At 36.8% G+C, this 24,100-nt stretch overlaps 1 long non-coding RNA gene across 1 annotated transcript; it reads right to left on the reverse strand.

The window, feature by feature from the left end:
* LOC110629151 lies at nucleotides 1-3,323 on the reverse strand. The gene is made up of 2 exons (XR_002490178.2): nucleotides 3,205-3,323; nucleotides 1-3,094 (listed from the first exon to the last, which is right to left on the reverse strand). It is a non-coding gene; the product is annotated as an uncharacterized LOC110629151 (long non-coding RNA).
* Between the last annotated feature and the right edge of the window lie 20,777 nt (nucleotides 3,324-24,100).

A 24,100-nucleotide genomic window follows, 5' to 3' on the forward strand; every position in this document is an offset into this window, starting at 1 on the left:
TGAGGACGAAGTACAAAGAATTTTTTTTTTCTTCAAAAAGAAAGTTTTACTGAAACCCCTTAGTGAGTAAGAGAAGAGTGTATAAAAGAGGATTGTGTCAAAGGATTACAATTGAAGGAGTCATCTAGCAAGTATTTCTAATTAAAGTATGTGCTGCAATATTCCTTCTCCTATTGACACAAAGAAGGGACAGATTACGAGAAAAAACTAAACAAAAAATATCATTAATCACTCCTCTAATAGAGAGAAAGGAGGAATGTCCCTTGATTGCGTTGATCATTTGTAGACTGTCTCCTTCCACCAAAGCAGCTTGAAAACTTCGAGAGGAACCAAGCAAGGATGCCTCTCTATAAGCTAAGACTTCAAGAATAAAATAGTCCATAATACCTGGAATTTTTTTACAGGACCAACCTGCAATTAGAAATTGTTTCTAATAGTCTCTTATTATAACTACTATAGAACCACAGTAATTATTTTTATCTACTGCCCCATTAAAGTTAAGTTTAAGAGTCTAGATTTGTAGTAATAATTAGGGATATGATTGTTGGATATAATTAGGGAATTAATTTATTTTCTTACCTAGTATGTACTCTTGTAAATAATATATATCCCAATTAGCTTGATGGGAATAATAAAGTATTTTCTTTCAAAACTTCTGCTCTCTCTTTCTTTTTCATCAAAGGTTTCAGAAACCAGTATTGTTCTGCCAGAGAATAAAATTATGGAGGAGCAAAAGGTTAAGAGAGAAGGAAGATTTTACTTCATTCCATTTGGTTGGTTGAGAATACCAGATTTCATGTTTGTTTGAAAATGTGAAAAATGAAATCAAGGCATTTCCCTCTTCTTTCCTTTCCACCATGCATTTTGGATGGCTGCCGTAGTATTAGTATTTTCCTATTCTTTTTCCTTCCATCTATCTCTTTCCAATCAAATGAAGTAAACATATCTCCATATCGTTTCTCCTTCCACTCTCTCCCTTCTCATCCTCACTTTCAACCATATCTTCAAGTTTCATTATCCACAATCCACATACCTTTTCAGAATTGTAATTGGCACATTGTCTGATAAACAACCAAGATGTGTCCCAAAACCCAAATGATCATGCGGCAAAACTTATCAAAATGCCCCAATACTGATAAACAATCAGCTTATCAAGATTAACCTAATATTCAATCATAAATATATAAACAGGTAATGTTCAAGAAAGTTGCAGAAATTGAGCCACATTATATAGCACATGCTTAAACATTACAGGAGAACAAATTGGAGGGTGTCATTTAGCTACCTGTTTGCACCTTTAATTCATTCAAAATCATCATAACCAAAGACATCTCTGTTAGCAATGACTATAATTAGACAACAGGAAAAAGTGGTAGCATTTATCAGACAACTCAAGGGCAACAATATATCACAATTTAAATTATGACAAATTTATCACACACCTCCTAAAGCAGTACATCACATCAATCAACCATGGTTAGCAGCTCAACATATAAACAGCCCAGACAGGGTAACATCAGACCATAATATTGAGGAGAGAGAGAGAGAGAGAGTGTGTGTGTGTGTGTGTGTGACAGTAGGAGGGATGGGTGGGAGACACTAAGGGCCTGTTCACTCCTAGAAAACTGGAGTAGTTTTCTTGAAAAAGAAAAAGTATTTTAAGAAAACTGAAAAATTAGAATTCCATGTCCACATGTCAGTTTTCCAAATGGAGAACTGGACAACTAATTTTTCTATTCTTCTGATTATTTTCCAAATGGAAAACAATGGTTCTTTACAATTATATTGTGAGATTATCATAATTATAAATTTTATTATATAATTATAAATTAATTAATTAATACATGGTAAAAAAATTTAAATAAAATAATTAAATTTTTAAAATATTTTTTAATGATTTATTTTTTAATTATACAAGTTACTAATACTTTTTATTATTGAAATAGAAAATAATTTTTTTTCATTGATAGGTGAATATGTTTTCTATCGTTTCCTCTGTTTTCCTTAGAAAATGAAAAGTAGGTTCTCTTAGAAGATAGAAAATAGAGAACAGAGCTCCATTTTCTATAAGTAAATACATCTCCCTTAAAGAATAGGGGCATTCGAGAAACTAAAAGATACAATTCACAACTTCATTGTGAATGTATTAAAAAAAAAGATATTTCCAAATAGAACATATAGTGTGAAACACAAGGGAAAAAAGTTGTTACAATTTGAAACTGAAAACGCAAAAACTTTGAAAATGGTGTCAATTCTAGCATATTCAAGATTGAGTTATTACTTACGTGCCAAACCCTATCTCAACAGGAAGATATATTTAGCCATTTGATTAGACTGTAAACTCAAACACTTCAATCAGTTGGAAAACAATTTGCCCCAAAAGCGGTCAGGATATTGATTATCACTGAATTAGTCTGCCTGGCTTATTCGCCTATCTGACCTCTGACCTCTGTGTTCAGTGTACTCCAAAAGCCTAGCCTGACTCAAATTTAACAAACAAAAGAATTCATTATTGTTCTATGGTAAGTACGCCATTGAAGATTATACTAGAATGTGCTTATGTATTGCAGTAGGATTCCTTAAGTTGGTTGGCATGACACTGCAAACTTAGAATTAAGTAACAAAAGCACATCTGGACAGGCTTACAAGGATCAATTTGAAATCATAATTGATTTCTAGCATCCCTAGTGGACTGCTGAGATGCAGCAACTAGTTAGCTGATGTCAAACCACAATTGCTAAAGATCAAATAACAAAAAACATGTGCTTCAAAATGACAAATCTCTAAACTTCAATATATACAAAATTTCTTAGCTCATAAAATTAATACCAAACTTGCGAACAATTTTCTATCAGGTGAAGATTAGATAGGCAATAAACACTAAATTACCCAACTAATTAGGCCTAATTGTTAAAAATCTAACCAAAAACAGCTAAACAGCTTCGAATAGGTAAGGCAAATTAATAAATATCAAAGGAATAAAACTCCAAAACGAAAACCATTACCGTCTACTTTGCGTTCGCATTTGACCAGCTTATGATCAATAATCTCTTCTCCGTATGTAACATCTGCGCCATATTCAGTAACCAGTAACCTAAACGGCAGTCACCGGCAAAAAATAAATGACACAGATAATTCAAAGCCATGGAAGAAGATCAAAAGTAAAAAAACACTGTTGGATTTTCCTTTTCTCAAAGTACTCACGACTCGAATCATCACGGCGAGGGAAAGCTTCTTCTGACAATCCATAGTATTCTTCGAGGGAGCGCTCAGCTCAGCTCACTAATGGCCGCTTTTAGCAAATGGATGATCTGGGCTTCGGGTAATGTTGAAATTTGAAAACAAAAACTAGGATGCGGAGTTCATGTGATCTGTTTCAGTTGGACCGGGCCAAATTAGTTAGTTACTCGGCTCACTCTATTTAGAAAATTGTTATGCATTGAGCATCAGAAAAAGAAAATAACTATTTTTGAAAAAAAAAATAATTTTATTAATTTTCGTCTATTTTGTAATATTATGAAAATTTAATTAAATAAGATAAAAGTTTAATCTAGATAAAGATTAATGAAAATAAAATTATAGAATAATTAATAATAAATTTAAATATTATTTTATATATTTATATATAAGAATTAAAGAAATGAATACATATTAAAATTATTAGTAATCATGTTAAAAGGCACGGATATTTCTCATCTTAGATATAGTCATACCTTCAACAACAACTATTTATAAAAAGAAATTTAAAAAAATCTCTAAACGATTATGAGCAATTAAATTTAATGCACAAATCTTTAATTAAAGGCCAAATACAATTGATAAATTATAAATAGTTGAATAGTTGAATTTGAAGTAAGAATTAACTAATAATTCTATATTATTTTAAAATAAATTAATATATATTATTATTAATTATTTTATACATCAATAAATATAGTCAGACATAATTGCTCAAATATCTGAAATATATCGATTATAATAAATTGTCAATGACCGATTACAATCAAAGCAAACATTAACTTGTATTTAAAAAAATATTTTTCATTAAAAATATTTTTTAATAGAGAAAATTACTTCTTAGTCCCTGAGGTTTAACGTAATTAACACTTCTGTCCCTCTATTTTGGCGACCCAACACTTAAGTCTCTCAATTTCTCTTCCGTCCAAATTCAAAGTCCTTCCGTCCATTTAAACCGTTTGGTCAAAGAGTCAAAAGTGAGAAGTGATAATTTTTTCCAGATATACCCTTCTCTTAATGTGAAATTCTTTTTTTTTTCTCTTTTATGTTTTCTAGAAGAAGAAGAAGAAGTTGCAGAAAATGGTAGGAAGAAGAGGACGAGAAGAAGAAGAAGAAGCATTGGGTTTGGGTTTAGTGAGGGTTAATTTTGTCAATTCACGTGTCCCAAACGGCTATTTTGGACGGAAGGACTACGAATTTGGATAGAAAATAAAGTGAGGGACTTAAGTGTTGGGTCGCCAAAATAGAGGGACAGAAGTGTTAATTATGTTAAATCTCAGGGACTAAAAAGTAATTTTCCCTTTTTAATAAAATAACTTATTTTTTATAATTATTTAATATTTAAATGTAAATCTAAGAATACAGAATATGATAATTATTTTAGTATTTTTAATTAATATTTAAACTTATTATTTTAATAATTTTATCTAAAAAAATCAATTTAAATATTACCAAAATTTTTAATCTTTAATAATTATCCTACATAATTATCAAATAAAATTAATTAAATTCATAAATAAGAAATTTAAATATGTATTAATTTTAAATGATAAATATCTAAAATTATTTTAAAAAATTATTCAAATAATAAAATAATTATCCATTTTAAAATTTAAAGTGAATTGTAAATAGTTAAAGAATATAAAGGTAAAACCGGCAATCCCATTATTCTTCATTTTTCCACTTTTATATATAATATATATTAATTGTAATTTTTATTTTAAAAATCACAAATAATAATAATACTAAAAAAGCATAAAATTTCAAAAGTCAATTGAAAATCAAATTTAAAAGGATTATAAATAAATATAATAATAAAAAAATAAAAGATTCACAACAACATTTCCAAAATCTAAAAGACTAAATACATATTTCAATTAGGTTGATTGTGGTTTGGATTTTATTCTTTCGATTTGTCGGGTGGGATAACATCTCTTGGTCTTAGGCTTGTAATTTAATTCTTCTATAATACTTCTTACCTAATTGTATATTTAATGTATATAATTTCAAAAAATTTGAACCAAGGTCGAACCAACACAAGGATTGAGTTGAAACTATTTCATACTGTAACTATTTTTTAATCGAAAGAGTTTTAAACCGAAAATATTTTTAGTTGAAAGGCTGCTGGGTATTAAAACAAAATCAAAACTTTTTTTCTAATTTACAATTTAATTTAAATTTTTAAAAAATTAATAAAATTATTTAAAGTTATAAATTTAGTTAAAATTATTTTAAATTTTAAATTTTAAATTAAGAAAGTGTGTTTTGTTAACGTGATCATATTATATAAATTATTTTATTATATTTATATGATAGATGGATAAAAAAATTATTGATAGAAAAATTTAAATTTTTTTATTATTTTATAATTTAATTTAAATTTTTAAAAATTAATATAATTCAATTTAAAATCTCTTTTTATATTTTATACCTATTTATTTAGTGTAAGAAACCACAACCATGCATATTTTCAAATACAGTATTTGTATTTATATTTTAAACACTGATTTAAAATATTGAAAAGTAAAAATAATAAATATTAGATTTATTATAATTTTTACTAAAATTAATAGTAAATAGGAAGAGAATTAAGTTATAGTCTTTTGCATTAAATCAAATGGGATGAAAATTTTTTTTAAAAAAATTGTAAGTTAAATTATCTCAATTTTTATAAATTTAGATTAAATTGTATAATAATAAAAAATTTTAAATTTTTTTATAATAAATTTTTATCTACAATTATATAATAAATTAATTAATATGATATTGTCATGTTAGTAAAACTCCTTAATTAAAATATTAAAATTATATATAATTATAATAAAATTTATAATTTTAAATTATTTTATTAATTTTTAAATATTTTAATTAAATTATAAATTTTAAAAAATTTTAAATTTTTTATACTAATAAGCCTAATCGAACCTATTTCAAATTGATCCAAACCGTGAATTCAATACAATTTCAACCGGAAATTGAATCGAAACCGGCCGGTGGGGGTGTAGGTAAGGCCATACAAGACAAGAAAGTGACATGAGATGAGACGTTGTAACTCCTCTTAGTTTGGAAGTCTTCATTTTTTATTTATTTCTCCAAGAAAAAGAAGCAGAAGTCACCTCCCCCTAAACTAGACAAAATTCTGGCCTTGCATCAGCGGCACAAACTTCCAAACGTTCAAAAACTCCAGCGTGTGGCCGACGTTACCACTTCTAGCTCACCTAAACTTCTTAAAACTCGCAACAAACGCGTAACTATTGTCTTAATTCGTAATAGCACGAATTTATCTGTATTTATATTCACTTAAAATGAGAGAAATTATATATATTTTTTAATTATTTTTTAATATTAATCAACTGTATTTTGGTTATCGTATTGATATTTTTGTCAAAAAACTATATATTATATATATACTTTTATTTTGAAAAAGTGTACATATATATTTTTTTAATTTTTTTTGTGCGTATAGCATTTAAAAAATTAATAAAAATAAAAAAATATTTATTAAAAAATTAGATAATTTTTAAGAAAGACTATTTCCTTTTTTTTTTTAAAAAAAATCATTTTGAACTATGATTATTATATATAATTTACTCATGATCAAACAATGAAAATAATTTTTTTAAAAAAATACATTTCATGCAAAATATTTTCAGTTTAAAATAGTTTTTATTCAAATATAAGTTGTTTTCATATTAAAATTAGAGCCTAAATCTATACTATCACAGCCAAACTCGTAGACAATTTTATTTTATTTTTTATAAAATTATCATCCATTTATCTGTGAAAAATAATTTATATTTAAAAAATATTTTTTTATAAAATATTTTGTATAAAATATTTTTTAATAAAATAACTTATTTTTCATTACTTAATTTAAAAAAATAAAATTTATTAATAATTTTATATAAATAAAAATATATATTTTAAAATAAAAATGAGTGAAAGTATAATTTTTTTAAGGAAAAATTATTTTTTAGTCCCTGAGATTTAACGTAATTAACACTTCTGTCTCTCTATTTTGGCGACCCAACACTTAAATCCCTCACTTTCTCTTCCGTCCAAATTCGTAGTCCTTCTGTCCATTTAAACCGTTTGATCAAAGAGTCAAATGTGAGAGATGGTAATTTTTTTCAAAAATACCCTTATCTCTTTTATGTTTTCTCCAGTTGCAGAAAGGGTAGGAAGAAGAAGAAGAAGAAGAAGAAGAAGAAGAAGAAGAAGAAGAAGAAGAAGAAGAAGAAGAAGAATAAGTTGCAGAAAGGGCAGGAAGAAAAAGAAGAAGAAGGAGAAGAAGAAGAAGGAGAAGAAGAAGAAGGAGAAGAGGCATTTGGGTTTGGGTTTAGTGAGGGTTAATTTTGTCAATTCACGTGTCCCAAACAGCTATTTTGGACGGAAGGACTACGAATTTGGACAGAAAATAAAGTGAGGGACTTAAGTGTTGGGTCGCCAAAATAGAGGGACAGAAGTGTTAATAACGTTAAATCTCAGGGACTAAAAAGTAATTTTTCCTTTTTTAAAAATATTTTTTTCCCATATTAAAAGGAGCACATACACCCAAAAGTAAACTTACATTCCTTAAACAACTACAACTCAATTAGCATAATCAGGCTCCAATCTCCAAAAGTTCAAACTTAATTTAATTAATCATACTCGTTTAAGCATCTAATTATTTAATAAAAGACTTATCATCTCTACTACTCAAATGAAATCCAATCAAAGCATCCAAATTGTCTAGGTAATTTCCATTTATGATTAATGAATTTCAGTTATTGATTTACTGCGGTAATTAAATTTTAATTTATTTTGAAAAAATTATTAAAATTTAAATATTTATATAAAATAGTCACTCATCTGATATTTCAATAAATTTTTGAATAAAATATATATGACTTTTTTTAGTGACTTAAAATAAAAAAAAATTATTTACTACATAAAATAAAAAGAAATTTTCTTTTTCGTATTTATATTTATTTTATGTTTTTAACTAGGTTGTAAGTATTTTTTTTATAAAATTAATTAAATATTTTCTAATTAAAAATATATAAATAAATTTATAGAAAATATAATCTAATAATTAATTTATAATTATTATTTTTAATAAAATAATTGTATAATTAAAAATAATAAATATATATTATTAATATTATATATTTTTATATATAAATTAAAAAATAAAGACATATTTAGGTTAAGTGGCCTTCCAATTAATAAAGTTAAATTGTTGTATGGTAAATTTAACTGTTTTACTAATTATTTTTTTCTTTCTATAATAGTTAACAGATTTCAAAAGTAATTAATAATTTCAATACTAATATTTTTTTATTTATAAAAATCCGTTAGTAATAATTCTAAGAGAATAAAATTTAAAATCGGTTGAGAATTTCCTAATAGATATAAAATCTACAAATAATTTATTAGTAGTCAATCCATTGGAAATCCAAATTCTTTTGCAGTGATAAAAAGTAAAAAAATTCATTGAACAAATGCCAAAGCATGCAAGTGAGCCTTTACCGCATAAACCTTCACTAGCTATTGACTATCCCACTCTTTAATTACCCATTTGTGTTTGGATTGGCTACACACACTTTCTTTGTAAAGACATTAATTACTTATGAATTAATATAGGAGTTGTTAAGATATGAATGAGTCATGTGCAACTTTGAAGTTTTTGGCTTTGAAATTTGGATTTCTTAGTTGTTAGTTGTCTTTGTCATTTTTATCCCCAATTTGGGTTTTGGTTAGTGTGCATGAAGCGTATGAAAATAAAGATTTTCAACCTAGTCATAAAATTACACGAGTTTTATTATTATTATTATTATTATTATTATTATTATTATTATTATTATTATTATTATTATTATTTTATCCCATATCACTTTTACAAACCTTTGGGCAAACCAACCCTTGGAATAGTAGTTAAACCAGCTGTTATAGAGGCAGTGACAGCAGCACCTGAAAAGGCAAAAAACGCGACAGCTATTGCTCTTAAACCAATTGTTGTCCTTGTTGAATTAAAGGCTGAAATCATCAAAGAAAGAGCTCCAAAGGCACAAGAAAAGATCCTTCATGAATTAGCAACCCTTGTAGGTGATCAAACACCATTGTGCATTATATTCCCACCTTTGACAGTCCCTTTTGAACTAAAAACTGGGTTTATCTTCTTCTAAAATTTAGAAGTCTAAAAAATAAAGATCCACATAAACAATGAGAGGAGAAAATCTAGATTTGAAAATAAAAGGACTAGGACACCTCATTAAAAGTTGCAGGACCCACTCGATTTCTCCTCCTTCAGTAGGGCATCAAATCATCTCAAATCAAGGAGTTCTATCATTGGAAGAAAGGTATTGAAGGAAGGAATCCTAATTCAAAGAAAAGAAAAATTTCTATTCCCAAAAGAACTTTACTAGGATTGAGCATCTATTTAAGCCCATCATTATGGACAGCAAGGAGGCCATCTTCGGCATCTCTCTTCACCAGCAACGATCCTTCATCGTCAATTCTCTTCTCTTTTGTATTTTCTTTGAAAGTCATGAGTGGCTAAACTTTTTATTTCTAGTTGAAATTAGGGTGAAATTTGAGTTTCTACATTAATTGAGAGACCTAAACTCAATTGTTCGTCTTTTATTCTTCAATATTTATGCATATTTTGTTCTTCATATTATTATTGTTTTGTTATTGGATCAATAGGGCTCATTGTTCTTAATTTTAAAATAATATATTGTTAGTTTGAATACTTAAAATCTGTAATTATTTAAGATATTCAACAACAAGTAACATTTAGTATAACAATTACGAAGTTGCATAATCTAAGTCAAACTCACCACGCGTTCAGTTAGAATTAGGTCTCTCTAATGCTTAAAGCAGTTGATAAATAAAATTTCAAAGATATTCTTTGGGTAATTTGTTAGCTAGAGTTAATTAGCGAATATTTTCTAATTAATTTAAATCTAAAAAGAGTTTGGTTATGTGGAACGTTTTTCATAACTATAACTAATTTATTAAAACGAATAAAAGTATTTTTATAGATGATCAATTTTTAAACTAAAATGGATCCTACACTTCAACTAAAACTTATTTGTATTGATTTATTTCTCTTTTAATTATCGTTTTCTTTAAATTGCTTTTTATTTTACCCATCATTAAAAAGCCCCATTTTATTTTTATTGATTATTTTCTTAGTCATTATTTAGAAATACTTGGTGTCAATTTCCCGTGGATTTGATCTTATTCTTTCTATACACAATTTATAATTATTGATATTTAATAGGTTATTTTTTGTGATTTCGATACCCATCACTTATCGACAATATGGTGGTAGGTTTGTTTAGTGATCCTTGAGTGAAGCAGCAAAATGCCAAGGTACTTATTGAGGTTGTCTGTTTCCTTAGCCCCAAAGTAGAAGCAATGTTCCTTCGAAGATCTAAACTCACGTTTTTGGAGAAATAAATTTGTGTCTTAACTTCGTTGACTTTTTGGCCGGAGCATGCACAGAAGTCTTCAAGAACATCCCTGATAGTCTCTACTTGATCCATTTAAGCTTTGGCAAACAAAATAAGGTCATGAGTAATTTTCTTAATTTTAACAATCAATACAAGAAATTATTTAATAAAATATTATAAATGAATTATTTCCATTTCCAGTTGTAAAAGAACAATGACGTACATGGAAGACTTGCTAATGATGAAAAAAAACCAATAATAAGATATTTTTTTAGTATCCAAGAAAAATGCATTAACTAAGATCTAAGTGAGCTAAAAGTACAGCAAAAACCTCAAGACAAAAACTCAAGTAACAAAACTCAAATCAACTAAGTTAAATTAAAGCAAAGCATCTATTAAATCAACCTATCTCTATTCTTAAAAATCCTAAGAAATTTGTCGCCTTTGCCATTTTAAAGAGACCCAGCACCATGGCTAGATGGATTGACCTGCATCAAGAAAATTCCTTTATGCTAGATTTGGAGCCAAAATTTAGAAAATACACTAAAAAAAATCAATCAAAAGAAAATAAACTCAATTTTGAAACATGGAAGCCCGATCCTAAAGAGAGACAAGAAAGAGCTCATAACTACTCAAATGGCTTGAAGGTAGATTGATCACTTGATATAGCGGTGGCTACTCGAGATTTCATTAACTAAGTCATCAAGATATCTCCCTTCAATGGTTGCAGGTTCTTTGATAAAACCATCCAAAGCTGCCATACGGAGACTCAACTAACAAATCTATCATATGAGCCATCTCTTGTAAAATTCAAATGTGGATGACAAAACGAAAGAAAGAAAAGAATAACACACTAAAAAACACTATTACAGTGAGAAAGATGGTTATTTCACCATAAGGAGACAAAACAGCTATACAAATATAATATGAACATTCCCCTATCCAGAGAAAAGGGAGGTCACCAAACTTCATCTCTCTTTTCCCAAAATTTGCCTAGTTGTTCTAACTAATTTTTTTTTCTCTCTCTCTCTTTTAGTCTAAGAGATTATGCTACAATAAAAAATGCTTATATGCATCAGGATATTTATACATTTTGTTAATAAAAAGTCATTGATATATATTTATGGTAGAACTTATTTTATGACTTTGTGTGAAGGATTGGGTCACAGGACGATATACTGAAAAATCTGCTTCCATAGTCTTTCTCTTATTTCGGTGACATTGTAACTACCTGAAAATCGAACCGCTACCGGCGCTAGGATCCAGATCGGCTTAAGGTTGCCGGGACCCGTAGCAAGCCAAACATTCAACCTGTGAACCTGTTTAATCCCATACATGATCAACAACATACATAAAAATTTTGAACTTTTCTTTCTATTCATTCACCAAACTCAACCTGTGCATGCACTATACATAATCATAATCATCAACCCACACTGGAGTCTTCAACAATGCTCCAATGGGGTAACATACATACATTAAATTTGGTTTTCAATAATCATCATTAGACATTAAGATCATGTATTAGAAAGGAATTAACATAATACTATGGTCAAGCACGACTCTAAACTTCATAAGCATTACTACATAACATTTCTATATCATACTTTTACATGATTGTACTCAGCATAACATATCAACATTTATCATGTCCACATTAGCTATTACATGACCATGACTTCATTACTCTTGCTGACCTCCTGGTCTACCCTGTACCTGCAAACCTGGGGGTTAAGGGAGAGGGGTGAGCTACTAGAGCCCAGTGAGCAGAATAATAAAACATTGTATTTAAAACATATGATATCATGGAATGCGTCACAGCACAAACAAATCACATCAAGGATGGACTTGTCACCAATGGCCCTCACATAATCCAATCATGCCAGGGGCGTAGTGCAGGCCACACTTGGTCTTTCCCTTAAACATAACATGTCATACATATCCAATAATGCCGGGGGCGTAGTGCAGAATATAATACCCGGCTAGACTCCGGTATCGAAATTCCTACCGTCCGGTGGAATCTCGGATGTCGGAGACCTCTAGAAGGGTAGAACCATGTTTTATAAAAATATTTTCATGTATTTTAATGTTTTAAAGTATGAAACTAAATGGGTTTTTGCATGAAAATTCTTTGGAGGAAAACCCAGGTTCGGCCGCCGAAAGTCAAGTTCGGCCGCCGAACATGCATGCGTTTTGGAGGCACGTTAGGCCCCCGAAAGCATGAGTGAGGAAAGTGCAGGTTCGGCCGCCGAACCTCATGTTCGGCCGCCGAACATTTGCATGGATGCGGAGGCACATTCGGCCCCGAACGTGGCCTGGCCAGCCACTATAAAAGGGTCCCTTAGCCGAAAATGGGCGAGCTTTTTCTCCCCATTTCGGCCAAGGTGAGCATTCCGCCATCCTTCCCCCAATCTTGAGTTTTTCCTTCCTTTTTCCATGATTTTTACAAGTTTATAACTTTGGTTTTGAAGATCTTTGAGCTTAGAACGAGTTTTGAAGCTTGGAGACCAAAAGTTGGAACTTCTCTCATCTCCAAGTTTAGATCTCCTCAACCCTCGATCTTCAAGAGGTAAGAGCCGATCTTAAGCTCAATGTATGATTAAACAAGTTTTATGAAGTTTTAAGGGTAGAATGCATGTTAGGGTATATGTTGAACCTATGGGTTTTTGATGACTTTTTGAACAATGTAGCTTGATTGTGTGTGATTGAAGTGTTGTAGATGGGGTATATGCATGTTTGAGGCCCCTAGGAACTTGTATGCATGATTTGGTTGAAGTATATGCATGATTTGTGGGTTTGGGAGGCAGGAGGTTCATGTGAACCAAGTTTCTGCCCGTTTGGCAGAAAACCAGGTTCGGCAGCCGAAGGAAGTTTCGGCCGCCGAACCCCTCTTGTGGAGGCAGCATTCGGCTGCCGAAGGTGCCCCCGAAAAGAGACTTTCGTCTCTGTCCAGGACTTTCGGCCGCCGAAGGTGCCGCCGAACCTAGCTGAGTTTCGTCTCTGTCCAGGACTTTCGGCCGCCGAAGGTGCCGCCGAAAGTGCCCTGTTCAGCCATTTCATGCATATTTTCTGTGATGATTTCATGATGTTTTAGGGGGTTTTTGGGATATATTAGAGTCATGTTTATATATGTTTGGTCCCTCATTGGAGTCCACCTGTGTAGGTTCGGACCCGAGGAACCAAGGACCCCAGCAGTGAGCCAACTGCTACAGAGTTGTCAGAGTCAGCCAGAGGTGAGTGGAACTAAACTTAACCTTTTAAATTAAGAAATGAAATGCTTTTATCATGCTTCATGCATCATGATCATATTATAGGTTGTTGCATTAGAACTCACGACTATGCCGCATTGTATTGTTGTGATAGATGATAGTGGATGGACACTAGGATGATTCATTAGCCTTCTATATACGAAGTCCTGTGGTGCCCATAATAGGGCCGGGCAATACGAAGACCTGTGGTGCCCATAATAGGGCCGGGCAATAACTCCGAGTACGAAGTCCTGTGGTGCCCATAATAGGGCCGGGCAATACGAAGTCCTGTGGTGCCCATAATAGGGCCGGGCATGGAGTTGAGGGATTTTTGAATCAGTCCATCCGTGGTGTGATTTGTTTGTGCAGTGACGCATTTCATGATGACATATTTTAAATATTCTTTTTATAGTTCTACTCACTGGGCATCTAGCTCACCCCTCTCCCCTAACCCCTAGGTTTGCAGGTACGGGATAGATAGAGAAGGCAAGAAGAGAAAAAGTCATGTATGTAATAGTTAGTTTGTGGACATGACAAATGTATTATGATGTAATGTAACAATATTCAGTATGTTATGTAATGAGGTTATTGAGGATAGGGTTGTGCTTGACCACAGTTTATTGTTAATCCCTTTTGTATGTACATGATCTTATGTTATGATGTTTATGTAAACTAACTCAACACATATTGTTTTGCCCTTGAGGCTTGATGAGATCCCACAGAGGGACTATGTTATGTATATGTACAGAGTATGCACAGGTTGAGTTAGTTGATGACAGTATGTATGGAGAAAAGTTTTAATTTTTATGCATGTTGTTGATCATGTATGGGATTATACAGGTTTACAGGTTATATGTCAGGCTTGCTACGGGTCCCGGCGGCCTTAAGTCGACCCGGATCCTAGCGCCGGTAGCGGTCCGGATTTCCGGGGCGTTACAGAATGGTATCAGAGCCCTAGGTTCATAGGGTCGGACCTAGAGTGTCGGGCTCATAGAGGTTATAGAAGGTCAAGCACAATAGGAAAGGTCATGTCCACTAGGATAGGATGTTGAGTCCTGTCTTGCATGATGATGTGAAATGCCATGACTTTATGCATGTGCATTCATGATATGCTATGATATGAATGATGTATATGTGATGAGGGTTCATGTGTGCCCACATGAACCATATGATGCTAATGTTTGTATGATGTGTACTGTTTTCAGAAAACAGGATGAAAGGAACTCGTCGATCTGCACGATTGACTGGAGTGCCACCTGAGGATGAGGGCACGAGCGCCCGTCCTCCTACATTGCCTAGGGCAATGTCATGCAGAGTAAACAGAGAAAGAGTGTCAAGGGACCCTAGAAGGTCTTTTTGATGCTAGCAGAAGGGGAACAGATAGAGGTGGAAGTTCTTCAGATGTGAGGGAGGTGATGGAAGAGGATCAGAGGAGGGATGGGAACCTGGATGTGAGCATGCAGGAAGAAGGGACAGGGGAGTCTCAGGGAGGCGTGCAGGCCTCGGGGTATGGTTTTCCACCCCGTTATCCACCCTTCCCACAGGGTTCAGGGTATCCGATGGGAGGTACATCGGATTACTCCAGCTTTAACCCCTACCCTACCTACATGCCTTATCCACCTTTCTTTCCACCCTATACACAGTACCCAGCTTATCCACCCTCACCCTTCTATCCAAACCCGGCAAACCCCACCTCGGGGAATGCTGCACCTCCACCTCCACCACCTACAGAACCAGCAGCCCCAGTTACTCAACCTCCTAGACCTAGCTCAGTTGATGGGAGCAAGGTAAAGATGACAGATTACCTCAAGCTAGATGCTCCCAAATACAAGTCAGGGGATGACCCCTTTGAGTATCTGAGATTAGTGAAGACAATAACTGATGAGCTAGGGGCAAGTGACAGCAGGGCCATTCAGATGGCAGGGTTCACTTTAAAGTGCAAGAAGGCACGGGAATGGTTCAAGTGTTATGTGGACCCGAGACTAGACGGTATGACATGGGAAGAATTTGCGAATGAGTTCGCTGGATGGGCTTTTCCAGACAGTTCTAGAGAACTGAAGATGATTGAGTTTGAGCGACTGAGACAGACAGAAGACATGGGTGTAGAGGAGTTCACGGATAAATTCTTGGAGCTATTGCCTTTTTCAGGGCAAGCTCTAGATTCAGATACGAAGAAAGCCAAGAAATATGTTATGAAGCTGCATTCCAGGTACTCCTCGTTGGTTCAGTCAGCTGAGAGAGAAAGTTTCCACACTGTGGTGGATATGGCTCGAAGAATGGAGGCAAGTGCTATAGTTGAGGGGTCAGTGAAGCAGTCAGTGACCCAATCTTCAGGGGTTAGGACCCCAAGCAGAGGAGGACCAGGGTTCTCTTCTCAGAGCTCAAGTAAGAAGAGGTGGGATAACACCACCAAGAAGCCGAAGAAGAATAAGTTTTGGAACAAGTTGAAATCCGGTCTGGGATTTGGCGGTGGCTCGAGCTCAGGCTCAGATGGTACGAATGCCAGAGATGTGGAAGACCGCACAGGGGAGTGTGTCGAGCTGGGACTAATGCATGTTTCAGATGTGGACAGGAGGGACACATAGCTCGGGATTGTCCTAGAGCGCCTTTTATGGGCCAGCCCCAGCAGACAGCTTCTGGTAGTGTGGCACAGCCAGCAGTTCCAGCCACAACTCAGGGCAGTGGCAGAGGTAGAGGGAGAGGGGCAGCCTCTTCTTCTGGTTCCCGAGGTGAAGGTCCATCAGCTCCAGCCAGGATCTTCACCATGACACAGCAGGAGGCTAACACATCCAACACCGTGGTGTCAGGTAATCTCGTCATTGGGTGTTCTGATGTGTATGCATTAATGGACCCGGGTGCATCTCATTCATTTATTGCTCCGAGAGCCGTTGAGAGGTTAGGTCTGATAGTCTCTGGGTTAGAGTGTCCCCTATGGGTCAGTGGACCCAAGTGTGACCCGTCAGTGGCAGTGTCAGTCTGCCAGTACAGTCCAGTTTTTATTGAGGGAAGATGCCTCTCCGCCGACCTTGTGGTTCTAGATTTGACAGACTTTGACGTCATTCTAGGGATGGATTGGCTATCTACCCATGGTGCTACCTTGGACTGCAGGGACAAGGTAGTCAGGTTCAGAGATCAGAACGGGTCAGAGGTCGTCTTCAGAGGAGACAAGAGGGGCACACCTAGAGGTCTGATATCAGCTCTTCAGGCTCATAGGTTGCTTAGGAAGGGATGTCAGGGGTACTTAGCTCATGTGAGAGAGCTAGACAGTCAGGTCAGGGAGCCGGCCTCGGTGCCAGTTGTCAGAGAGTTTCAGGATGTCTTTCCTGATGAGCTTCCAGGTTTACCACCTGCTAGGGAGATAGAGTTCGAGATAGAGTTGGTGCCTGGAACTAGACCGATCTCTATCCCTCCCTACAGGATGGCCCCAGCCGAGTTAAAGGAGTTGAAAGAGCAATTGCAAGAGCTGGTAGAAAAGGGTTTCATCCGACAGAGTACCTCACCTTAGGGTGCTCTAGTCTTGTTCGTGAGAAAGAAGGATGGATCCCTTAGACTTTGTATCGACTACAGGCAGTTGAACAAAGTCACTACCAAGAATAGGTACCCATTGCCTAGGATCGATGATCTATTCGACCAGCTAGCCGGAGCGGGTTGTTTCTCCAAAATAGATCTAAGATCGGGGTACCATCAGCTAAGGATAAGGGATGAGGATGTGCCGAAGACAGCCTTCAGGACCAGATATGGGCATTTTGAGTTCCTTGTAATGCCGTTCGGGTTGACCAACGCCCCTGCAGCATTCATGGATCTCATGAACAGAGTGTTTAGCCAGTACCTGGATCACTTCGTTATTGTCTTCATAGATGATATCTTGGTGTATTCCAGGAATGCAGAGGAGCATGCCCATCATCTGCGGTTGGTCTTGCAGACTTTGAGGGAACATGGCTTGTATGCCAAGTTCTCTAAATGTGAGTTCTGGCTGAGGAGCATTTCGTTCTTGGGGCATGTAGTGTCAGAGAATGGAATAGAGGTAGACCCCAAGAAGACAGAGACTGTGGCTAACTGGCCTAGACCCACTTCAGTGACAGAGATCAGGAGTTTCTTGGGTTTGGCAGGTTACTACAGGAGGTTCGTTCAGGACTTCTCAAAGATAGCAGCTCCTCTGACCAGACTGACCAGGAAGAATCAGAAGTTTCTGTGGACCGACCAGTGCGAAGAGAGTTTTAAAGAGCTTAAGAAGAGGTTGACTTCAGCACCAGTGTTAGCTCTGCCATCTAGTGATGAGGACTTTACAGTCTTTTGTGATGCGTCCCGTGTGGGACTGGGTTGTGTACTGATGCAGAATGAGAGGGTGATCGCTTATGCTTCTAGGCAGCTGAAGAAGCATGAGTTGAATTACCCCACACATGACCTTGAGATGGCAGCAGTAATCTTTGCACTCAAGATGTGGAGGCACTACCTCTATGGGGTAAAATGTGAGATCTTTACAGATCATAAGAGCCTGCAGTACATCTTGAGTCAGAGGGATCTGAATCTGAGACAGAGGAGATGGGTAGAATTGCTGAGTGACTATGATTGCAAGATTCAGTACCATCCGGGTAAGGCGAATGTTGTGGTAGACGCCTTAAGCCGGAAATCACTCGGTAGTCTATCCCACATCGCGGCAGAGAGGAGACCCGTGGTGAAGGAGTTCTACAAGCTTATTGAGGAAGGTCTACAGATGGAGTTGTCTGGTACAGGTGCCTTGGTAGCCCAGATGAGAGTGGCACCCGTGTTTCTGGAGCAGGTGGCTCAGAAACAGCATGAGGACCCGGAGTTAGTGAAAATTGCCAGGACTGTTCAGTCAGGCAATAATAGTGAGTTTAGATTCGACAGTAAGGGGATCCTCCGCTATGGGAGCAGACTATGTGTACCAGATGACATTGGGCTAAAAGGAGACATTATGAGAGAGGCGTCCAACAGAGTGGACTCCATATGGGTGATTGTGGACAGACTCACCAAATCTGCTCACTTCATTCCTGTTAGGAGCAACTACTCTGTGGATAAGTTAGCACAAGTGTATGTTGTTGAGATCGTCAGGCTGCATGGGGTTCCTGTTTCGATAGTATCAGATAGAGGGCCCCAGTTCACCTCCAGATTTTGGCGGAGTCTGCAGAATGCCATGGGTACTAGGTTGGATTTCAGTACTGCCTTCCACCCCCAGACTGATGGACAGTCAGAAAGGACCATCCAGACCATCGAAGATATGCTCAGAATGTGTGTGCTGGACTTTGGCGGTTCTTGGAGGCAGCATCTACCTTTGGTGGAGTTTGCCTACAACAACAGCCATCATGCTAGCATCGGGATGGCTCCATATGAAGCTTTATATGGGAGGAAGTGCAGGTCACCTGTTTGCTGGGAGGAAGTTGGAGAAAAGGCCTTGGCAGGGCCTGAGCTAGTAGAGATTACCAGCAGGGTGGTACCCATAATCAGAGAGAGAATCAAGACTGCTACCAGCAGATAGAAGAGCTATGCAGACGTCCGCAGAAGACAGTTAGAGTTTCAGGAGGGGGATCTGGTATTGCTCAAGGTGTCTCCAATGAGGGGAGTGGTTCGCTTTGGGAAGAAAGGTAAACTAGCCCCACGATACATCGGACCCTTTGAAATCTTGCAAAAGATTGGGAATGTGTCGTACAAGCTGGATTTACCTGCTCCAATGGAAAGAATCCATCCGGTTTTCCATGTTTCAATGTTGAGGAAGTTTGTGTCAGATCCGAGCAAGGTTCTTAGTGAGCCTGATGTGGAGGTCCAAGAGGATCTCACCTATGTTGAACAGCCAGTGCGGATCATAGACACCCAGATCAGAAAGTTAAGAAACAAGGAAATCCCGATGGTGAAAGTCCTGTGGAACCACCACAATCTAGAGGAATGCACTTGGGAGACACGGGAGTCCATGCTCCAGCAATATCCCCATCTCTTTTAAGGTTAGATCTCTATGTGTTTATGTGCTATGTATGTATGTTATGTCTTATGCCATGCTATGTGTGCTAGTTGAGGAACATTCGGGGACGAATGTTCTTAAGGGGGGGAGAATGTAATACCCGGCTAGACTCCGGTATCGAAATTCCTACCGTCCGGTGGAATCTCGGATGTCGGAGACCTCTAGAAGGGTAGAACCATGTTTTATAAAAATGTTTTCATGTATTTTAATGTTTTAAAGTATGAAACTAAATGGGTTTTTGCATGAAAAGTCTTTGGAGGAAAACCCAGGTTCGGCCGCCGAAAGTCAAGTTCGGCCGCCGAACATGCATGCGTTTTGGAGGCACGTTAGGCCCCCGAAAGCATGAGTGAGGAAAGTGCAGGTTCGGCCGCCGAACCTCATGTTCGGCCGCCGAACATTTGCATGGATGCGGAGGCACATTCGGCCCCCGAACGTGGCTTGGCCAGCCACTATAAAAGGGTCCCTTAGCCGAAAATGGGTGAGCTTTTTCTCCCCATTTCGGCCAAGGTGAGCATTTCGCCATCCTTCCCCCAATCTTGAGTTTTTCCTTCCTTTTTCCATGATTTTTACAAGTTTATAACTTTGGTTTTGAAGATCTTTGAGCTTAGAACGAGTTTTGAAGCTTGGAGACCAAAAGTTGGAACTTCTCTCATCTCCAAGTTTAGATCTCCTCAACCCTCGATCTTCAAGAGGTAAGAGCCGATCTTAAGCTCAATGTATGATTTAAACAAGTTTTATGAAGTTTTAAGGGGTAGAATGCATGTTAGGGTATATGTTGAACCTATGGGTTTTTGATGACTTTTTGAACAATGTAGCTTGATTGTGTGTGATTGAAGTGTTGTAGATGGGGTATATGCATGTTTGAGGCCCCTAGGAACTTGTATGCATGATTTGGTTGAAGTATATGCATGATTTGTGGGTTTGGGAGGCAGGAGGTTCATGTGAACCAAGTTTCTGCCCGTTTGGCAGAAACCAGGTTCGGCAGCCGAAGGAAGTTTCGGCCGCCGAACCCCTCTTGTGGAGGCAGCATTCGGCTGCCGAAGGTGCCCCCGAAAAGAGACTTTCGTCTCTGTCCAAGACTTTCGGCCGCCGAAGGTGCCGCCGAACCTAGCTGAGTTTCGTCTCTGTCCAGGACTTTCGGCCGCCGAAGGTGCCGCCGAAAGTGCCCTGTTCAGCCATTTCATGCATATTTTCTGTGATGATTTCATGATGTTTTAGGGGGTTTTTGGGGGATATATTAGAGTCATGTTTATATATGTTTGGTCCCTCATTGGAGTCCACCTGTGTAGGTTCGGACCCGAGGAACCAAGGACCCCAGCAGTGAGCCAACTGCTACAGAGTTGTCAGAGTCAGCCAGAGGTGAGTGGAACTAAACTTAACCTTTTAAAATTAAGAAATGAAATGCTTTTATCATGCTTCATGCATCATGATCATATTATAGGTTGTTGCATTAGAACTCACGACTATGCCGCATTGTATTGTTGTGATAGATGATAGTGGATGGACACTAGGATGATTCATTAGCCTTCTATATACGAAGTCCTGTGGTGCCCATAATAGGGCCGGGCAATACGAAGACCTGTGGTGCCCATAATAGGGCCGGGCAATAACTCCGAGTACGAAGTCCTGTGGTGCCCATAATAGGGCCGGGCAATACGAAGTCCTGTGGTGCCCATAATAGGGCCGGGCATGGAGTTGAGGGATTTTTGAATCAGTCCATCCGTGGTGTGATTTGTTTGTGCAGTGACGCATTTCATGATGACATATTTTAAATATTCTTTTTATAGTTCTACTCACTGGGCATCTAGCTCACCCCTCTCCCCTAACCCCTAGGTTTGCAGGTACGGGATAGATAGAGAAGGCAAGAAGAGAAAAAGTCATGTATGTAATAGTTAGTTTGTGGACATGACAAATGTATTATGATGTAATGTAACAATATTCAGTATGTTATGTAATGAGGTTATTGAGGATAGGGTTGTGCTTGACCACAGTATATTGTTAATCCCTTTTGTATGTACATGATCTTATGTTATGATGTTTATGTAAACTAACTCAACACAGATTGTTTTGCCCTTGAGGCTTGATGAGATCCCACAGAGGGACTATGTTATGTATATGTACAGAGTATGCACAGGTTGAGTTAGTTGATGACAGTATGTATGGAGAAAAGTTTTAATTTTTATGCATGTTGTTGATCATGTATGGGATTATACAGGTTTACAGGTTATATGTCAGGCTTGCTACGGGTCCCAGCGGCCTTAAGTCGACCCGGATCCTAGCGCCGGTAGCGGTCCGGATTTCCGGGGCGTTACAGCAGGCCACACCCGGACTTTCCCTTACATAGTGCCAGGGGCGTAGTGCAGGCCACACCTGGACTTCCATATCATATCGTATCTCATCATACTGAGGACCAATGGGTCATCCAACATCCATCCACATTAACATTAAGATATGCAATGCAACATATTCGTGGATTCTAATGCAAACAACCTAAAATATCACATGGCATTCGTGATGCATGAATCATGCTGAAACTTGTATTAATTTAAAACATAAGGTTTATTCTACTCACCTATGGCTAGCTCTAACAAGACTCTGAAGCAGCTGACTCACTGCTGGAGTCCTCAGTTCCTCGGGTCCGAACCTACACAGGTGGACTCAAATGAGAGACCAAACATCTATGATCATGACTCTAAAATACTCCCCAAAAACCCCCTAAAACACCTTAAAACATCCATAGAAAACATGCAAAGGAGGGCTGCACATGGCACTTTCGGCGGCAGGTTTGGCGGTCGAAAGTCCCTCCAGAGCCGAAAGTCATGCAGGTTCGGCAGCACCTTCGGCGGGCGAAAGTGCCCTCCAGAGACGAAAGTCCATTTTCGGGGGCAGGCTTCGGCAGCCGAAAGGCTTGCCTCACAGACAGGTTCGGCGGCCGAAAGTCCCTTCGGCTGCCGAACCTGATTTCTCCCAAAGGGCAGAAACTCGGCTCAACAAGCTCCCAAACTTCCAATCATGCATCCAACTCAACCAAAACATGCATACACACATACATCAACACCTAGGGGTCTCAAACTATCCTAAACCCCAACTACAACACATCAAACATGCATATCCAACACACATTGCCCATATAATCACATAAAACCTAACAAAGCTCAACTAACCTAAACATGCATTTCTACCCCAAGAAACAACTTAAAACTTGTTTAAAACATACTATAAGCTCAAGATCGGCTCTTACCTCTTGAAGATCGAGAGAGAGACGACCTAAACTTGGAGAACCAAGGAAAAAAACTCATGAGTCTTCCAAGCCTCAAAACTTGCTTTAATGCTCAAAAATCTTCAAAACAAAGTGAAACTCATGAAAATCATGAAAGATTTGAAGAAAAGGACTCAAAATCGGTGAGGGACAGCGGAGAGCTCACCTTGGCCGAAAATGGGGAGAAAAGCTCGCCCATTCGGACAAGGGGACCCTTTTATAGGTGGCTGGCCAGGCCACTTTCAGGGGTCTAACGTGTCTCCGCATGCATGCCATGTTCGGCGGCCGAACCTGGACTTCTCTCACTTATGCCTTCGGGGGCCTAAAGCACTCCCGAAGTGCATGCATGTTCGGCAGCCGAACCTGAGTCTTATTCTCAAGACTATTTTCATTCAAAACTTAATTTCTTTCTTGCTTAAAACCATAAAATACATTAAAACATTTTATGAAAACATGGTTTTACCCTTCTAGAGGTTTCCGACATCCGAGATTCCACCGGACGGTAGGAAATTTTGATACCGGAGTCTAGCCGGGTATTACAGACATCCTCATGAAGACCCTATTTTGAAAGAACAAAAGAACTCGACAAGGAAGCTCTATACCTCTAGACTCATTAGGAAAAGAGAGCCTTAACCTCTATAACTGAGGAATTGAAATTTTGTTTGATGATTTTATTAATTCAATCTTCCCCTTTAAATAGAGGTTACAAGTTGGTAGAAATAAAAAGACCATAATTAGAAATCCTAACTATTCCTTTAAAACAGAAAATCAAATCAATTAAGAAACTAAATAAATAAATGTTGCTGAAATCATACGTCTGAAATCATGCTATTATATTAGCTAAGATCAATAAGATATTATACTACCAGCCAAACCATTAATTTTGGTCAACTTTGTTGTTATTGTCTTTGTTTACATCTATTATAAGGCTCGGCTGGTCATA

This window comes from Manihot esculenta, chromosome 13 (assembly GCF_001659605.2).
Source record: "Manihot esculenta cultivar AM560-2 chromosome 13, M.esculenta_v8, whole genome shotgun sequence".
NCBI lineage: Eukaryota > Viridiplantae > Streptophyta > Magnoliopsida > Malpighiales > Euphorbiaceae > Manihot > Manihot esculenta.